Source organism: Myotis yumanensis, unplaced genomic scaffold (assembly GCF_028538775.1).
Source record: "Myotis yumanensis isolate MYYU_CA2020_CCGP unplaced genomic scaffold, mMyoYum1.0.hap1 SCAF_3, whole genome shotgun sequence".
NCBI classification, from domain to species: Eukaryota; Metazoa; Chordata; class Mammalia; order Chiroptera; family Vespertilionidae; genus Myotis; species Myotis yumanensis.
The window spans coordinates 196,620,204-196,638,681 of record NW_027223754.1 but is presented as its reverse complement, the minus strand read 5'-3'; the positions used below and the strand labels follow the sequence as shown (position 1 = coordinate 196,638,681).

At 38.5% G+C, this 18,478-nt stretch overlaps 1 long non-coding RNA gene across 1 annotated transcript; it reads right to left on the bottom strand.

Moving 5' to 3' along the window:
- Nucleotides 1-9,113: 9,113 nt before the first annotated feature.
- Nucleotides 9,114-17,296, bottom strand: LOC139005725 (uncharacterized). The gene is made up of 3 exons (XR_011470692.1): nt 17,111-17,296; nt 9,437-9,600; nt 9,114-9,337 (listed from the first exon to the last, which is right to left on the bottom strand). It is a non-coding gene; the product is annotated as an uncharacterized lncRNA (long non-coding RNA).
- Nucleotides 17,297-18,478: the final 1,182 nt, after the last annotated feature.

The following is an 18,478-nucleotide window of genomic DNA, read 5'->3' as shown; positions in this document are numbered from 1 at the left end:
TGTATATTATTTGTGTTTGCAAAGCCTGGTTTCTTTCAGGTAAGTTTCACAATTTTCTGCCCCTGCATTTAAAATAAATTTGTTTTCCTCAAAGTAACAGATACACCTACATGTACACATCTACCCCATACAGCGATGGTGAACAACTTTTAAATTCATTCATTCTAGTTACCTTTGGAGTTCTCCTGTCCATTTGAGTTATCTGTTTAACTTGGGCTCTTACATTTCTTTAGAGACATTAATGCCTATCAGTAAATAACAGTGTGTTTTTTTATAAATTGTTTGGAATTTCAGACTTCCTGCATTTAGAGTAGGCACCCAGGATATGACAAGTATTCATATACTAATGGTTTTTATGAGGACCCTGAGTCTTTTTTAAGCTATCAAATGATTCATCCCTCAAGATCTGAAAATCAACAGGACTCTGTTAATTGTTTTTGTTTATCATGAAGGTTAACCACTGTTTGATTTCAGCTATGGCATTCTAATAATAATTCAATTCATGAATAAGGTAAGAACACCTTATCTGAAAAGAAATCTTAGAAAGCAATATACATGTGAGAGAAAGAAAAATAAGTCCCATTTTGAGAATTTCAAAAGAATGGAAAAATGTAATTCCAAGTTTTTCATTAGTGTCCATTTCTCTACAGAAAATGAGAGATTATGTGTTTACCTGTGAAGATAGCTATCTTATAACGTGCATAGCTTTTTATAAACTTGTGTGCTGGTTTGAATAGTCATTGCCACACAGTCTCTAAATGACAGTTTGTGTTAGATCCAGAGACGCGTAATACCTTCTTTGGTAAAAGACCAGCTATCTAATTGTCTTACTCCTATTTAAAGAAATGCAACAAATGCTACTAGTTTCTTTGTTGTCTTGTAATTTTAGAAAATTCAGGGAGAACGTAAATGTGGAGCCAGAATGTGCAAGAGAGACTAAGATAAACAACAGATCCTAACACAAGTTACCACAGCAAGTGGAACAGGTAGTTCAACTTAAAAGTTATATCCTCCACACCATAAATACATCTAACTTCTCAACATCAAGAGATACTAGTGTGGACATTTTGACATTGATTTTAATGAGGAACAGGTAGACACCGAGTTAAGACTTAGCATGATGTACTCTGATTCCTGTTAGCTAACTCATGGTTTTTAAATATTTCCAGGTATTGATTTGAGAGTCAGCAGTTGTGAGTCCCTCAGGCCCACACTTGCTGGAAACCAGTAGTATTATCTCAGAACTTCAATCCGTCATATGTAGACAAGGGACACTGGAAAATATAATTTCGAACTTCCTTCCATTTCTAAAATAATCTATTTTATTTTAGAAACCTAGAATCAAATTTGACAAAATACATAAAGATATCACTACTTGATACCCTCAGGATGAATAAAGCAAAAGAACCAAGGGAATAACTGAATCTGGTTAACTTTGTAGAAACAGCATAATACTGATTTTTAAAAAAGGTCAAGCAAAACTTTTCTGACATTTACTTCCTGATAGGAGTATGGCTTGGTACAACATGCCTGAAAAGCCATTTGGTAACATATATGAGGAGCCATAAAAATGCCCATTAACTTCTGATTCAGTAATTTCACAACTAAGAATTCATCCTAAGGAAGAATTGGGATAAAAGTTGACTGACAAAGTTTCTCATCACAGTATTCTGTGTAATAGGGGAGACTGGAAAAGCAAAACTATGTATGTTACAAGAAGATGATGCTTAGCTCTGGCCTGGTGGGTGGCTCAGTTGGTTGGAGCATTGTCCCGTACACAAAAAGGTGGTGGTTTCGATCCCCGAGAGGTCAGGGCACATACCTAGGTTCAGGTTCCATCCCTGGTTGGGGTACATATACTCGAATTCTTTAAAAAAAAAAAAAAAGATGATGCTTAAAGCATGGTTAATTCAAATGGTAAGAAATACGTGATTCTTTGTTGTCATCATAAGTAATTCCAGTATCTTGACACATAGGTGCCAGGAAATGCCAGAGCAGTATTACTTCATTCAGTAAATATTTGAGTGTCTACTCTGTGCAGACACCATTCCAGGCTTTGAGGATAAAGCAGTAAATAAGAGACAGATCCATCTCCTGGCTTCCTGGAACTTATGATGCTCCAGTGAGGATAGGCAATCAATCAATCAATCAATCATCAGTTATTGTTTTTTTTTAAAGCAGGTAAATATGTAGTGTATCAGATTATGTAAAGTGTTATGTGTGGAGAAAAATGAATCAGGGTAAGGTTGTGGGAGTATGGAAGAGGGGTCTTATTATTTTATAGGGGGTAGTTCTCACGGCAGTTCTCACTGATAAGGAGTCTTTTGAGTAGAGACCTGAGGCAATCAGAGGATGAGACATGTACTGTGGATACCCAGAAAGAGTGTTCTAGATAGAGAGCTCTGAAACAGAAGCACACCTGGTATATTCATGAAATACTACAAAGTCAGTGAGTCTGGACTGGATGAACTAGGGCAGGAAATTAGTTTGGACAGGAGGGAATGCAGGCTATGTGGGGCCCTGAGGGTCACTGCAAGGACGGTGAACTTAATTAAACCAGAAATTAAGTCATTGATATTTATTGAGTCCTCACTGTGTAACCTAATATGGGGTGACCAATAACTGGCTATATATTTCTTGCTAAAACATACTCCCAGAATATTTTTCTATCTCTTGCCTAGAAATTATTTTCTTTCTTAATGCCTAATTAAACTTGTGACAACAGAGAATAAAGCTAATAGCATGAATGAATGAACTGTGAGGACTAATATTATTACCTTTAACTAATTTATTTCATATTTGTCTTGATAAAGGAAAACAGTGAAAAGAAAGGTAAGGAGGCCTGGCATCTGTGGCCTCCATCTCTGGATTGTCCTACGTCTAGGAACCTCTGTTATGGAAGGTCAGAGAGAAGAGCCATCTAGTAGAATCATGAGAGATTTTTCTCAAACCTCATCCCACTCACCCTTTGACCATCATCAGTATTTCAAGTCCAAGGATATTCTAATCTATAAGAACAGGGTCTGGGACAGACCCTTCAATAATTAGTTTGAAGATGGAAAATCTGAAGTTCATGAGCAAGAAGCCCATGCTATTTGGGGCTCACTGACATTCTGGGTTCTGCTGTCCTGTGCAGACCCCACTCTGATCCTAGGTGGAACCTCTCCTTTGGTCATACCTTACATACAGATGTGACTTTGGTGATAAAGGTGCATAAGTGAGAGTGTGGGCCAGCATGAGCCCATCTCCACTGGGACAAAGATAACTCAGAGTACATACCTACTTGGTGAGGTCCAAATTGTGACTAAAATATTAGTCTTTGCTATTTGAGCCATGATTTAGAGTGCCAGAGACCATTCAAAGAATGAGAGACTTCTGAACTCTTTATTCCACCTTTTTAGATCTCACAATTCCATAGTGTCATTTGGGGTTTGAACATGTAGGACAATGTGTGGCTTTTCTTCAAATGCCCAAACCCAGATCCCATGACACTATTCTCTATTGATTAAGGTAATGCTGTTGATGGACCTCTAATGAAGTGAAGCCCCTGATAACAACATGGGAGGAAAACAAAGTGGGAAGGACTGTTTTGCCCCATATTCACACTCCTACTCTTTTCTGATGCTGTGTTTCCAGCGTCTGCCATGACCACTGGCCAGATAGAGATTTATTCATCCACTTGCTGAGTGAGATCAGTGTTTATTGCAACATTCTCTTCTTCTGGCCAACACATTTGTATGTACTTTACATAGGAATGTGAGATTCATGGCCAACCAATAACCCTGGAAAGGCCAATGTCTGGTGACACATTCAATATCCAGAGCTGTTAGGAGAGGTTGAGCCCTTCTTGAAGACAACCACTTTTGCACAAGTTACCTCATAGTTACAGCAATGATTGGAGTTTAAATATAACCACACCAGGATAAAGGAGGGGGCAAAGTGGGCAAACACATGGCCATCCTTGAAATCACAGGCATGCTGGCAGCTTAGACTCCTCCTATCTCCCATAGGTAATAGCTCATTGTAGCCAACTGAGATCCAGCAGTGATTAATTAATCTAAGTAAGTGTGTTCATTAAAATCTACGATCTGCTTCTAATGGTATTTATGAAGATATTTAGAAGTAAAGATGTTCTCCAGTGCAGAACACTTTGTAAGAAAAATTTTCGAGAAGCACCCAGTCACTTGAGCTTTTAATAAATTCCTGGGTAAATTTTTAATCCTTGACTCTTGCCTATGGAAATTTGGCTGATGGTCTAAATCTTGACATGGATCTTGCCCTGATTCTAAAGACCTTTTCTATCCCTGAGTCCCTATAGTAATTCTGTATATGTCACTCATTACATTTTATCTTCAATGGCCTAGTACAAAATTAAACGCTCCTCACACTTACAGTAGACCATTAACTATGTATGTGGGTTTGCTGTACTTCCCAACCATATATTTCTTATGATGATATAGCCTTGTACTTATTTATTTCCCTCCCCTTCTTTCCCTTCCATTTATTCACAAATATTTGAATACCTACTAAGTATCGAGGACATTATTAGATCTGGGTCTATAGGGGTAAGCATGAGGCTTAAAAATTAAACTCAGTTACAATAAAATAATCTCATACAAATATGGTGTCACTGGTGCTCACTGTATTCTACTTTTATAGCAATAGATCTCATACTTTTTAAAAGTTTCAGGATTTGTACTTCCTAATCCTTTTCTTTATCCACAATTATTCTTTGGACTTCAGTGATAAAGTCAAATTATACTCTCTATATGTTTATAAATTAAACTAGCAGCAAAGTTACAACCAAAGTGACAAATTTCCACAAGCACATTGGTATATAAAGGGAGGGAGAATATAGTTCATTTAACACCGCCAATAGGCAGTTTCTAAGGAAAAGGCATCCTTTATTTTCCTGGGGCAGCCCAGACATTTTCAGGAGACAGGCTAAAATCCCATTGTGTGAAGGAAATGGAGAGGCAAAAGGTAACAGAAATAATTTTTATTATAATTCTCACTGAAAAACAATACAGAAAACTAGTGAACATGAATATAGGTCAAAAGTCAATATTAAAATAGTTCAAGGAAAAAAATATATGTATATATATATATACAGAAAACAATAAGTGTATCCACCAGTCAATCATCAACATGAAAACAGTTCAATTAAAAAATTAAACTATTAATCCAACTAAGATATTTAAGGCACATATAGAAAGAACTTGCAAGTAGACATTCTTCATTGTTAGACTAACAACTCAAGGTAGGAGAGGACATAAGAAGGAGAGAGAAGGAAATGGGAGAGGGAAGAGAGAGAGAGGAAGGGAAAAAAAAACAATATTTTATGAGGTTTTTTTTTTGGTTTGTGTTTTTTTTTTAAGCATGCTAAATAATTTGTTAGTCACTGTATGCATATTTCACTTAATCCTTACAACAATTTTGCAAGGCGTATTTTTCTCCCCATTTTAAAGATAAAGAGACTCATAGAGTTTAAATGACTTGCCCAGGGCATAAAGTTGGAGTGGCAGAGATTAGAACCCAGCTCCACTCCAAAGCCCTCCTTCTTTCCTCTGACATCAGGTATTTCTAGACTACAGTATACCCACAAGTGGAAAACATCTCTGAGTAGATTTATAGACCTGAGGAGGTCTTTATTTAGTCCAACCTATGTATACCTTTTTTTGGAGCTTGGGAGTAGAGCAATCTGGACCACATTTCCAAGAGGGCAAGTCTGATTTGACAATGTCTTCTTTGTTTCAGAAGAAAGACCACACCAGGAGAAAGAAGGCATAGGAGAACTGAATGCTGCCTCCCAGTCTGGTGGGCTATCAATAGTTTTCCTAGAGCATGTTGTTAATAGAAAATGGAGGGAAAATGTATGGTAAACAGAAATGTGCAAACCCAAATGTGTGAGTAGAATGATGATTACAAGGATGAATCAACTCTTATAACCCAGATTCCTTAGCTGTCAAAATCTGAAGATAAAGAAACTCAAAGAAACACCAAGCATGTAGCAAAACTATACACTAAATCATTTCTGCATCATGTCCACAGCCACACAGGCTAACGTTTTCTATTCTGATGGCCCCTTCTTAGTTGATGATTTTTCACAATGTATTTCATGGCTTCCATCCCTACATGAGACTTTATTACTATCACATAGGAATAAAAAGCCATAAAGCACTAGAGTGAATTTATCTTGGTCGGATGCAAAACTTATTTTCTTCACATGACTTCACAACCATTTCCAAGCTAACCAATCATTTCATGCTACATTAAGGAACATTTTAAACTACACATAAGTGACAGGAAGCACACTTAAATTGTGACATCACAAATTAACAGGATTTCATCCTTCAGCAACACTCTTAGCTACAAGGACCAGGAAACAAGACCAGGAGACACTCAGCAACACGCAACCATTGAATTCACCAAAAACAAAGGACACTGGGGAGAATTCTGGAGAAAAGCTCATCACTTTGACATTGGACTTGGAAACACATGAGGAAAGACAGAAGACAGACAAATCACTGGTACAAACTGAAACCAGGGGACTTCTTTCAAGCCTCTTGTTTCAACTTCTTCCCCTGGGAAATGTTCTTACATGCCCACAGTCAGCTTTCAGCCTTTCCATTTTGGAGCAGGTGGGGAGGGGGGAAACTTCAGCACCTGCTTGCACTAAGCATTTAGCCTTCTACACTTAAGTAACAAAAAAGGAAGAAGAGAAAAAAAGAGAGAAAAAAAACTCTACAGCATGATAAAGGGACCACAAGTGCTAATTGCTTACCTATAGCCCTTCATGGAGGCTGACACCATCCCCCACCCCCATACATGAAAGGAAATATCTAACTCTACCAGAAACAATGCAGTGCATGAAGTCCCTCAGTGATCTAAATAACTCAAGTCCAGAGCCCAAGGACATTCTTTATGCTGCATTAAAGTGACATTGCTTGTGGAGTTATTAATACACTTGTAAGTGGCCACACCAAAATCCAGTTCTCCAGGGCCACTGAAGACCCAATGCCATAGTTGCCATGTATTTATGGCCTTTCAAAAATAAACTGGGAGTGCCTAATTACCAGCTCCTGAAACAGTGTCCCAGACTATGGAGCCCTGTCCTCTGCTTTTTTAAAAAAAAAAAACAAAACAAAAAAAACACATTGTATTATGCAGATTCCAATAAAAGAAACAAGAACTTGAGTTTCTCATTAGGAGTAAGGTCTGTCCAGCAATTTCCACCTAGAGGTTACTATAATGAAATCTTGATTTATGTGAATCACAGGGAAGGGACTGGAAATAGTTAAATGAAAGGAAGTGCATACATAGATTCAATTATCATGCATGAAACATGCAAATGATTTAAACACTGCCTCTGAAACTCTAGTTTATATTCATTAATCTCAGGTTGCACTTTTGAAGGAGAAAGACATGTTAATTGGGTCCAGATTAATGCACTCCCAAACCTCTCCAATTTGTTTTTAGGTGAGGGTTAAATGATATGTATTAAAATAAACACAGCTGCTCCTCTGCCTCTATATTCCCCCTCCCCCACTCCACCTCTACCTCCACTCCCAGCTGCCTCCCCTCCCCTACTACAGCCTACCCCAGATGGCTTACCCCCCACCACACCTCTCCGTCCTTTAGGGAAGACATTAAAGAGCACTAACATTTTTATTTTGAAAATACACTGGGAAAATAACCCCATCTCTTAGCTTTTTCAATATTTTCCCTTTCCCCCCAAAGCTACCAAACTCCAGAAAATCAGTTGCACATCAAATCCTGAGATTGCCTAACTGTAGCATCAAGGACATGCACACATGGGCACACAGGCTAGCATTTCCAGAGACAGGGGTCCTTTCTATAAGCCTGAGTCCTGTACGGGAGGGCAGTTTTAAAGTGTCCCGGCCCATGTTCACTTGGAGCCAAAGTTGCTACAGGTTGGCATGGCAATCCTGTGCCTTAGTTATGTGGGAAACTAGAGAATTGAGAGAACACTGGGTTTTGGTTGCTGTTCTTCCTCTGTGGCTCACTCTGCCAACAGGAACTAGCATAGAGCAGAGGGTACCCAAAAGGTCTTTTGAAAGATCACCTTGCTTTCCTCCCCTCCTCCCTGCCAAATTTAAAATTATCCTTAAAATAAAGTTTCCTCCCTTCCTTCCTTCCTTCCTTCCTTCCTTCCTTCCTTCCTTCCTTCCTTCCTTCCTTCCTTCCTCCCTCCCTCCCTCCCTCCCTCCCTCCCTCCCTTCCTTCCTTCCTTTGTTCTCTCTCTCTCATTTACTGGCAACATTAGTTTGGGACACTAAGAAATAACATGGTTTGGGAAGAATCTTGTGAATAATGAAACTTTAAAAATAGTAAAACATTCAATATTTTTTATTGGTTTCTTGGACCTGATCTTTAGAACAATAAAAGAGGAGGAACTCTGTGCTACTGGGAACAGACTGGGGCACAGAGGCAGAATGGAAGTGATTCTCTCTGCGAGAGCAGCCATCAAGGAGTTAAACCAGGCACCCCCGCTCCCTCCCCCCAAAAAAGAGGCCTTCAAACTAATTTCACACTGAAAGTGATGTTTAATTTGAATCATGCTCTTCCCAAAGGGAAAAGGTTAGTCTCATCACTGGGCTGAGCTCCTCCTCCCCCTTCTCCTTTCATACGAATTGAAAATTCAGATTAACCATTAATCATGATGTGACACACTCTTTTCTTCCTGGTCCAAAAATCAAATGAAAGCCTGAGACCACATCTGAGAACCCATGGGCTGGCCAGTCCTCCCAACCGACGTACGTGCACAACAGAGAGAAGACAAGAACAAGGACACATCACGTACACAGAGAGGTGCACTCACAGCGAGACACACAGATACAGACAGCTATTCACAGGCATTGGCTCCCGGAGCCTCTTCACCTCGATTGATTTTTGCATATTTGCAAATGTAAAATTAGTCATAGTACATAACAACAAGGACGAGACTGACATGAAATCTGTCAACATCCTGACAAATGCTCCGAGCACGCCTATGTTCGGGATGACACTGAAGCAAGTCATCGTTCCTAAAAGAGAAAATGATTATACGCTAGCCAAAACCCTAAGTACAAGCTAAAGATATTCACCTCATGAAGCCATTCCTCAACTAGCCCCTTGGCACTTGCTGGAATTACTCGGAGCACGAGCTCTACTTTCTCATTTTCTGCTGACTCCATGTGGGTAATTTCTTTCTCATGATTAAAAGTGAGCTTGGCACATCCTCCAAAGCGTGGCTTTACGTGTGGTGGGGTTCCGGGCGCATCCTTTGTCTCGTAATTCATTGCTGGACCGGCAGGCCAGGGGGATATTCACACACCTACAATGATTTTTTAAAATGCAACCTTTAATAGATATCTTTCTATAAACATATTTTTATACTGCAACATGCAGCTGACAGATGAAATGAACTGTTTACCTTGGGAAAGAATAGGCAGGCTTTTCTCTTCCAAATAATCACTCCGGCCTTTCTGAATGTCATCCAAACGCGATTCTGCCTTGTTCGACTTATCCAGCATCTGAGGCTGTGAGATAACCCTCGTAGCACTGGCCTCCTTCCCTGGCCCCTTCATTATTAGCCTCCTGGTGGGTGAGATAGAATACAGTGAATGTAATAACCGTACTTCACACAACAGGCTCGCTCTCTCTTTTAAATTGAAAATCCCCTTATTACAAAACAAGGGGTGTTCTTTTTCTTCTACCTTTAAGTAGGACTGCCACATTCATTGCCTTTTACAAAAACGCAGCTGCTTTTTAAGCTACAGATAAATAGAATCTGCTAGGCGGTAATTCGACTCAGCCTGAATGCATTATTTTCTAAGACACTTTGGCGAAAGGCTTTTTATTATTAACTGGAATGAACAAGGAAAGTCCTTTTCTTTTCTAATTATGAATGTGTTTTGTTCCCTACTATTAACCTATAATGTCAGATTGATCATCTTCTTCTTCTTTTTCTACAGCCCGCTCAATAAATCAACATTTTTCTTTCTGGAAAATTAGAGGGCTGATGATTAAGTCTTCATGAATTCCAGTAACAAAAATAAAAATAGCATAAGGGAGAAGCAAATACACACACTGTAACCATAAATACAGACAAGGCAGCGGCCCTTGGATGTCCGAGGTAATGACATGAAGAATGAAGGTAAAGAGCATTTACTTATTAATTTCATATTAGTTTATTTAGTTTGAATAAAATTAAGGTTTTCCAGGCATTTTGATGAAGTTGATCTTATATTTATTCACCTGAAAAGAAAGGATATGGTAAAACCATAACAATTCTGTATAGAGTTCCCAAACCTCTGTGTTTGTTTAGTTGTTCATTATATGTGGTAGCTGGTATTCCTACCGGTCACCCCTCACTTCCGGAAGCAATGCCATGAAGAATTACAACCGAAGAGGAAACACCGTGAAGAAGGAAGGGTCTTTAATGTGAATTTCTGCTGACATCTCTTTAACTCCAAAGATAAACACTGAGAAAAATGGTGAGCTCTTAATAAAATCAAAAAGCCCAGCCTAGAAACTCCACTAGCTGAGGTATTATTTTAATTTTGATGCCAACGTTGTTATTTCTTACCATAACATTACAATAGGCCACAGTGGCTATGCTCTATGTCCATACGGATATATTGCCTTGTCAAGGGGCGGAAATCCCTCAGGGGACCAGTGGGGTTCCAATTAAGAAAATATAAATACTGCTGCAGCTCTGACAATAAGTGGAGTTTGCCAGTATATCACAGAGGTACAGGCAGGTGCCCACTACTAAACCTGCAGATGGAAAGCCGAGGCTGCATGTCCCTTCCCAAAGCCCTGATGGAAAGCAAAGTGTTGACGGTGAACTGTGTGTGGCAGATAGTTTCAGAGTGATTTATTTTTATTTGTTTATATTGTTTTAAGTTTATTTCCAATAGGGGGATAGTGGGACTCGAAGGGGCCCTTGTGCAAACATAAAGGAAGAACTCTGTACTGAGATCACATGCATTTCAAGAGAGGGGGGAGGGGAAGATAGGGAAGGAGGGGGAGGGAGAGAGAGAGAGAGAGAGAGAGAGAGAGAGAGAGAATATGCTTGACATCCTATTTCCATCTCAAGCCTTTCCTGTAGATCTGTTTGGAATGTTTAAGGAGGGATATTTATTATAAGTGAGGTGCTTCCAGGTTTTCAGAACACCTGCTCCAGGAAGAGAGATGTTTGCAGTGAACGGTGGTGACAGAGCTTTTGAGATTCTACTACTCTGCTTAGATTTGAATCAATTTTCTGTCTTCTGATATGCCTGGGAACAAATGAGGCCCCATCAGGTTGCTGGCCTCGCATCAGATACCAAGTGACATTGTGGCAACACAAGAAGCCCAGTTACCCACAATAAGTAACACCGAGGAGCAGATTGAAGTGAACCAGGCATCGCCAGAGAGTAAAAGTGGGATCCTTATGCATCTATATCTCCACTGAGCTAAGGTTTCAATATCAAGCCTGTTTTGGCAATCAGGAGTGTTTACTTTTATAATATTGATATGTGAAGCAAATAGAAGAAGAAGAATATTTTACTTGTATATTTGAAGGCATTGAATTTCCTAGATATTTTGATTTATAGAGAACAGACTGACAGCTGTCAGAGGGGAAGGGGATTTTGGAATGGGTCGAAAAGGTGAAGGGATTAAGCAAAAAAAAAAAAAATCCCACAAAATTCATAGACACAGACAACAGTATGGCGATTACCAGAGGTAAAGGGGGGTGAGCGAGGTAGGAGAGGGTAAAGGGGGGATGGTGATAGAACGGAGATTTGACTTGGGGTGGTGAATACACAATACAATATACAGGTGATGTCTTATAGAATTGTACACCGTAATCCTATATAATGTCATTAACCAATGTCACTCCAATAAATTCAATGAAAAAGAAAAAGGAAATGGGCTTTACTGTGCTACCTACAAAATACCTTTGAATACCAGTTTTCCTCAATCCACCTTTTACCCTGGTAAATCATTAGCTGACAAAAGACAACATATAATCTCCTGCCACTTATATTAATATTTTAAGGTAATGATATTACCTTATATGCTAATGACAATATAAGCCACCAGCCCAAACTGTTAGTCCATATTAAACTTTCAAAGTAATAAAATAAGCCACTGTACTGAAAGCAACTCTGTGATGATGGGGAGAAGAGAGGCTGTCCCACTGAAGAAGACACGTGGGATAGTGCTTTAAAGACTTGGCCTCGATTCATTTTCTCCTGCACTTGAACTTAATTGAATTCATGGATGTGGGACCATGGATAGGGAGGACCAAATGTACTGTTTCTTTGAAGAAAAAAAATACACTACTGTAAATTTTAAAATATCTGCTTTTCATCCTCTTTCTTCTAAACTCATTATCTGAATCACATTGTTTGACATAATCTCACTTTTAAAAAAAATATATTTTTATTGATTTCAGAGAGGAAGAGAGAGGGGAGAGAGATAGAAACATCAATGACGAGAGAGAATCATTGACTGGCTGCTTCCTGCACGCCCCACACTGGAAATCAAGCCCGCAACCCAGGCATGTTCTCTTGACCAGAATGCAACCTGGGACCCTTCAGTCCACAGGCCAACACTCTATCCACTGAGCCAAACCAGCCAGGGCTGATTTCACTTTTATAAAGCCAAATATCTATGCCAATCCAACTTGACAATTATTGTCTGACCACATACAAACTCTTAGGAGGGCAACTTCAAACAGATTTCCTTCTCCTGGTAGCTATTTGCCCATGAACAGAGAGGCTCTGGAAAGAGGCTCCAAGCTCCACTGACCACAGGAACTTCCGGCCAAGAATGTAATCACCACTGCAGAAGGCAGAACAAAGGCGATGAAAGGAAGCCATAGAACAGAGTGTGTGTGGAATGCGGTGTGTCCTACAAATGAGGAAACATGGGCATCTCCCCAGAATCACATTCAGCACGGAAGCACTCTAAATATGAAAAGTAAGACAAGCTTTTTAACTCCTTGCCAAGGCTTCCTGACATCCAGCACTTTCGTGAGGTCAAGAAATGTGTCCCCAGCTTCTGTTTTCTGTTCCCCTTCAGAGAACACGTTGAAGAATGGGGCCGCCCAGCTGCCTGTTAGCACGACACACTTGGCTGACTCCCGTCCTTACCCGGGGAGTATGTCCATCGCATTTGGACTCACAGAAGAAAAGCCAAAATCAATTTAACACAAAGGGAATTCACATATTTTTGCCTCTTTAACATTCTCCAGAGTGCCCATGGTATAGTTAAGTTGATAAAGTTTTATCTAATGAAGATTATTGAGGCATAAATCATATAGGTAAAAACTGAGACATCAGATGGAGATGAAATCTAAAAGCTAATTAAATTCAGTAAGGGCTCTCAAAAGAAATCACACCCGCTAACCTTCCCATGCTAATATTTTGTTTCGGAAGGGACAGTTAGTGGTTGTAGACTTCACAGGGTGATTCTATAGCAAAGCCTGAGAAGGAGAAAAAGAAGATTAGATGCATGTATTTCTGTGCTGAATGGATGCCAGGGCCAAGATGCAAGAATAGATAAGTTTGAGATTTGGAGGAACTAAATTTGAAGCCAGCCAGTAAAACGGATTGAACCTTATTACCTCTAGTCACTGAGAAATTCCCGAGACAGTTGGATGCAATTTGAAAAGGTCAGAAAAATATTTCCTGCGCAGCATTACTGCTTCATGGTTTAAGGGTGTACATTTGTGATATGCCAACTCGAATCATTTTTTTTTATTGACTTTGCTTTCCAGAGACAGACAGACAATCTGGGAGGCAAGACCAGTAGATAAGAGAAGGGCAATCTTATAAATGAAAAATCTCTTATTTTGTTCTCTCTTTCACTTGTGACTGTGAAAAGTTCCAAATCTGGCCCATTGGAGGAGAAATTACACCAACTTCACTGAAGAATGGTAGAATAGAAATGAAATATAGGGAAGTATTGCTCTAATTCTAACAATGCCATTTTCTCTTAATTACTATTTATTTAGCCTCTACTATGTGCTAGGCATTGTGAAAGGCAAAGGATGCTACACTTTCACCTAAGTGTGAATATTTAAAATGAAATTCCAGGGTGTGGATATTAATTTATTGTTGGCATTTCCTTTGAGGGATGGCTTCATAATAGAGGGAAATCCATAAGAAAGGGTAAAAATTAATTAAAACATAACTATATACTCAAAATAGTGTCTTAATGAAGGCTCTATTGTGATTAGAACCATTCCAAATACAAATAAAAAAATTCTCTTTTTACTAGGACTTGTCTGTAGTAAAAACCTTTGTTGACAAATGCATCTGTGGGTCTTTGTTTTGGCGTGTGATTAAAAATCAAAGCTGAATCTTCAATACAGAATGGCAGGATCCATTCTAACCCTGCAAAGGTTTAAGTAACACCTGACTTTTTTGTCTGTGAGGAGCCATGAGTTTTGGAGGCAAACACAAGCCTATTTACTCTTCCCTTGTTTAGCAGCAAGACTGAAACTCGTTAATGGCCTTGAGACCTAACTGTATGCTCTCATATGATGTTCTGGCTCCATAAAGATGGCCTGGCAGTCTCCTAGGGCTTTTTAACGGAGATGGCTTTTCCTATAGAAAGACTAATTGCTAAGCGATCCCACATTTCATAAAATTCGGGAATTTCAAATTATACCCTATAATCAACAAGGCCACCACTACCGGCAACAGAGAAGCAAATTACAAAATAGCCTGCTAATATCAGGTATCCAAAAGACAAGTGAAAAAGTCAGCTCGTTAGACAGACATTTGAATTCTTGAAAGTGAAGGTAAAAATATCTGACTTATAAATGACTTTTTCTATCTTGAATATTTGGCATTGGTTAGATACAAGCAAAAAATTTCGTGGGATTTAAAATGTTTTATCTTTCTTGTGTAGCATATTAGATTTAACAATAACAAAAAAGGTACTTAATGAATGTGATGGTATAGAGGTTTCAGTGAATCACACTTAAAATTCAAGCTTTTCCACATTTTCATTTCATAGGCCCTTTGTTACTAGCAGAAAAAGAATCTAATGTGTCACCTTTTAATTCCACAACCTCAGCTCTCCATAGAAAAATATTTTGAACCTTTCACACAACCATTAATATCTATAATGATAACAATCCTAAAAATATTATGAGTAAAAATAATAATGATAATAGAAGTAGTGACCATTAGTCCAGCATTTACTTGGTGTGGGCACCATGCAATTATATAATCTCATTTAATCCTCACAGCCAATTTAAATAAAATAAATGTGACTTTTTTCTTTCATATTTTCCACAAGGAGATTGAGGCTCAAGGATGCCACGAAACTCATCTAGGTCAGAAAACTAGTTATGTGAGACAAAATCCAAGCTCCTCTGAATCTAGTTCCTATTATTTCAAAGTCATGTGCCTTTAACAAAGTTCATGATCATTGCCAGAGCCAGGAGTGTTACTCCTCTCAGATCATGCAGCATTTCTGGAGTTGTGTTGAATCAAATTTCTCTACTAATATAGATTGAGTCAGGCATGCCAAAAGATTGCTGACTATCCACAAAACATAGCAGCCACCTTCTAGAGCTCTGAGCTAACAGTGGTGTATGGATATATTTCCTGTATTCATGGGATTTAGTTCATGAAGAAAATAATACAGTCATAGCAGCCTCGTTAATCAGATTGCATGGTTCACCTACACCTAATAAATTTGTGTGTAATTGCACACAAATTGCTTTTCTATTTGAATTATGTTTAAATTATGTTGAGAGAAGGGCTAGTTTCTTCTTAGCTGGGACTGCCTTAAGATCAACTGTTCAATGTTCAATGAATCCTTCTCCAAACACAATGTTAAAAGGAAAAATGTGTAGCTATTCTGTCATTGTCACAGGCAAATAAGTAGAATGGAAAGGAAATAATGTTGGGCTCACAAAAGTTCAACACATCAACTATTTGAAGAGAATGTACCAAACCTAGCCAGGTTTCAACAAAATGTTATTTTACCTTTAATTGACAATGGTGTATTTTAGCCAACTTATCAAATGGACCCACAGCAATGATGCTTCCTGTTTGGAGAGAGGTGATGACTGTAAATGCTGAGATACTGGTTGCCAGTTCCAGCACATGTTGTCCAGGAACATGTCTAAGCTAGAAGAGCCTAGTTGTGTGTGTGGTTTTTTTGTCAGGCGCCCTTTCAGAAGACCTTTCTTCCAGCCCCGGATGTTAACTCTCCTACTGTCAAAGCTGCCTTGGAACTCAAGGGGCATTACAATGAGCTGAGAGGGGAAATAGTATCATCTGGGCTACACTTCTTGCGGAGTGAAGCACTGTTGAGTTTGAAAAGTGGGAGCATTTAAAGAATAGAAATGAGACTAGGTGCAGCTACTGAAAAGTGGAGAGAGGAAGAGGTAAGGAGGAGGCCAGAACCCATTATGAACTTAAGTCTGGAGTATGAATCCCCCAGTGCTTCTGATTCCTTGATTTTCTTAGGCACCAAGCAGGACAAAAAACAATAGGGATGATCATGAAATAGGGACCTTTTCTTTGCACCTCTGAGATGCTTGGGAACAAAGGGGAGAAATGTAAAATACCCCCCAAAGTGATCTAAGTTTTAATATTTCATGGTGCAAAATCAGCTTTTTAGTCTTGGTTATCTTCCAAAGAAGATGCCTGGAAAAAATAGTTTTAAGACAGGGTAATTGGCTAACTTCTATTTTTTTTTAATTGGAACCTACTCTCAAAACAAATAACAATCTCAAAAAATATGTCCCTGTAATAAAAAAGCTGAAGAAAGCATTAAGTTAGCTTATTATGAAGTTCTTCTTTTACCTCATTTATCCTGTAAGCAGAAAATCAGATTCAGACATCAATATTATTAGAATTAACTTTCTAGAGTGATGCTAAGGAACAATGACATACAATTAAAACATAGTATTCATAGCAATAGAAGCAATTAACACACCTCAGAAGCTGTGGAGAATGAAAATAGCCTTTCCTTTCTTCTCTCTGGATCAAACATTGAAATTTAGCAATTTCTGAAAACCTATTATTAGATTATTATTTTAATTATTCTTCCAACATTTTGATGTCACAATGTTAAATGCTTTGTGTACCTGCTCAAGAGGATTTTGGCAGCATGAGAACCCAAATGCTCTACCGATCCATTTTCTTTGAATTATAAGAATCTCCAGAGCATATTCTTTCTTACATTGGAAGAGAGCATCGCTTAAATTTTTCTGAATAATTTTCAAAATCAAATTTAAAAGTTTTCATGAGCGATGATCCTCCCTGGTGGGTGATATGAAGCATAACCTGAGGGGAAACATGAAAATAATTAGCATAAACATATTAGCATATAGATGCCTCTGAAATAATAAACAGCAGAAAACCAAAATGCTTATCCCCAAAAGAAAGTTATGAGAAAATATAAAATTAACGTACACTTCTTGCATGACAACCCTAGCCTGAAAGCCAAACGGAATATTCTCATTCAGTGAAAGGTGGAATGACCAGGGAGTTGGAGAAATACCCCCCCAAAACCAACTCTTCATTGTTCATTACCACCATATCAATATTCTCTATTTGCCCTTTACGTCTTTCCCACTCCCCACACACCCTTGTTCTCTTTTAAACAGGAAAATCAGCAGGAAAGCAAGTATCTTCCTTTCTCTTCCTCTAAGAGCCACCACCAAGTAAACAGATCTAATATTCTCTTTTTCTTCCATCAGCTAACTTTCTATCTTTCCCAAGATGGCACAAGAAATGCTGGGCTTGGCAATTCAACTACCAAGAGGACTGAGGAGTCTCAGTTGAAAAGTAGGCTTAGCATTTGTTAAAAATGGACCATGGACGCCATTGATTCATTTTATATTTCAAATTAGTACTGTCTCTCAAGGCAGTAAGTTGGCATGCTGTGGTGTGATTGGAAGAATATGGTCTTTGAAGTCAACCCTCATTTAAAAATCTGATCTGCATAACCTTGGAAAAGTTCATTAAACATAATTAATTTCAGTTTTCTACAAAATAGTCATAGTTTCTACTTTTCTGGGTTGTGACAATTAGAAGTTATATACAAGGTGGGGCAAAAGTAGGTTTAGAGTTGTTTGTATGGAAAATTATATGATAAATAATAATACAAGAATAAACTCCGTGTTTCGCATACTCACAACTGTAAACCTATTTTTACCCCACCCTGTGTATAAACCTCCTGAAATTTAGTAGGTGCTCAATAAAAGTAGATCAATTCACATTCCTCAATGGTGTTAGTGAAAATGCCATAATTTGGAGATTCTGGGATTTGGCAACCCTACATTGCATGTATCTAGATGAATATATGGCCCAAAGACATTTATTAAGGAGAGATACCACAAAATATGATGTTTTATTCTGGATCCCTGATGTAATGTAATTACGAAGATGGTAATATAAATTGCACTGGAAATAATAAGATCAAGAAAATAAAGATCCTTGTAGAAGTATTT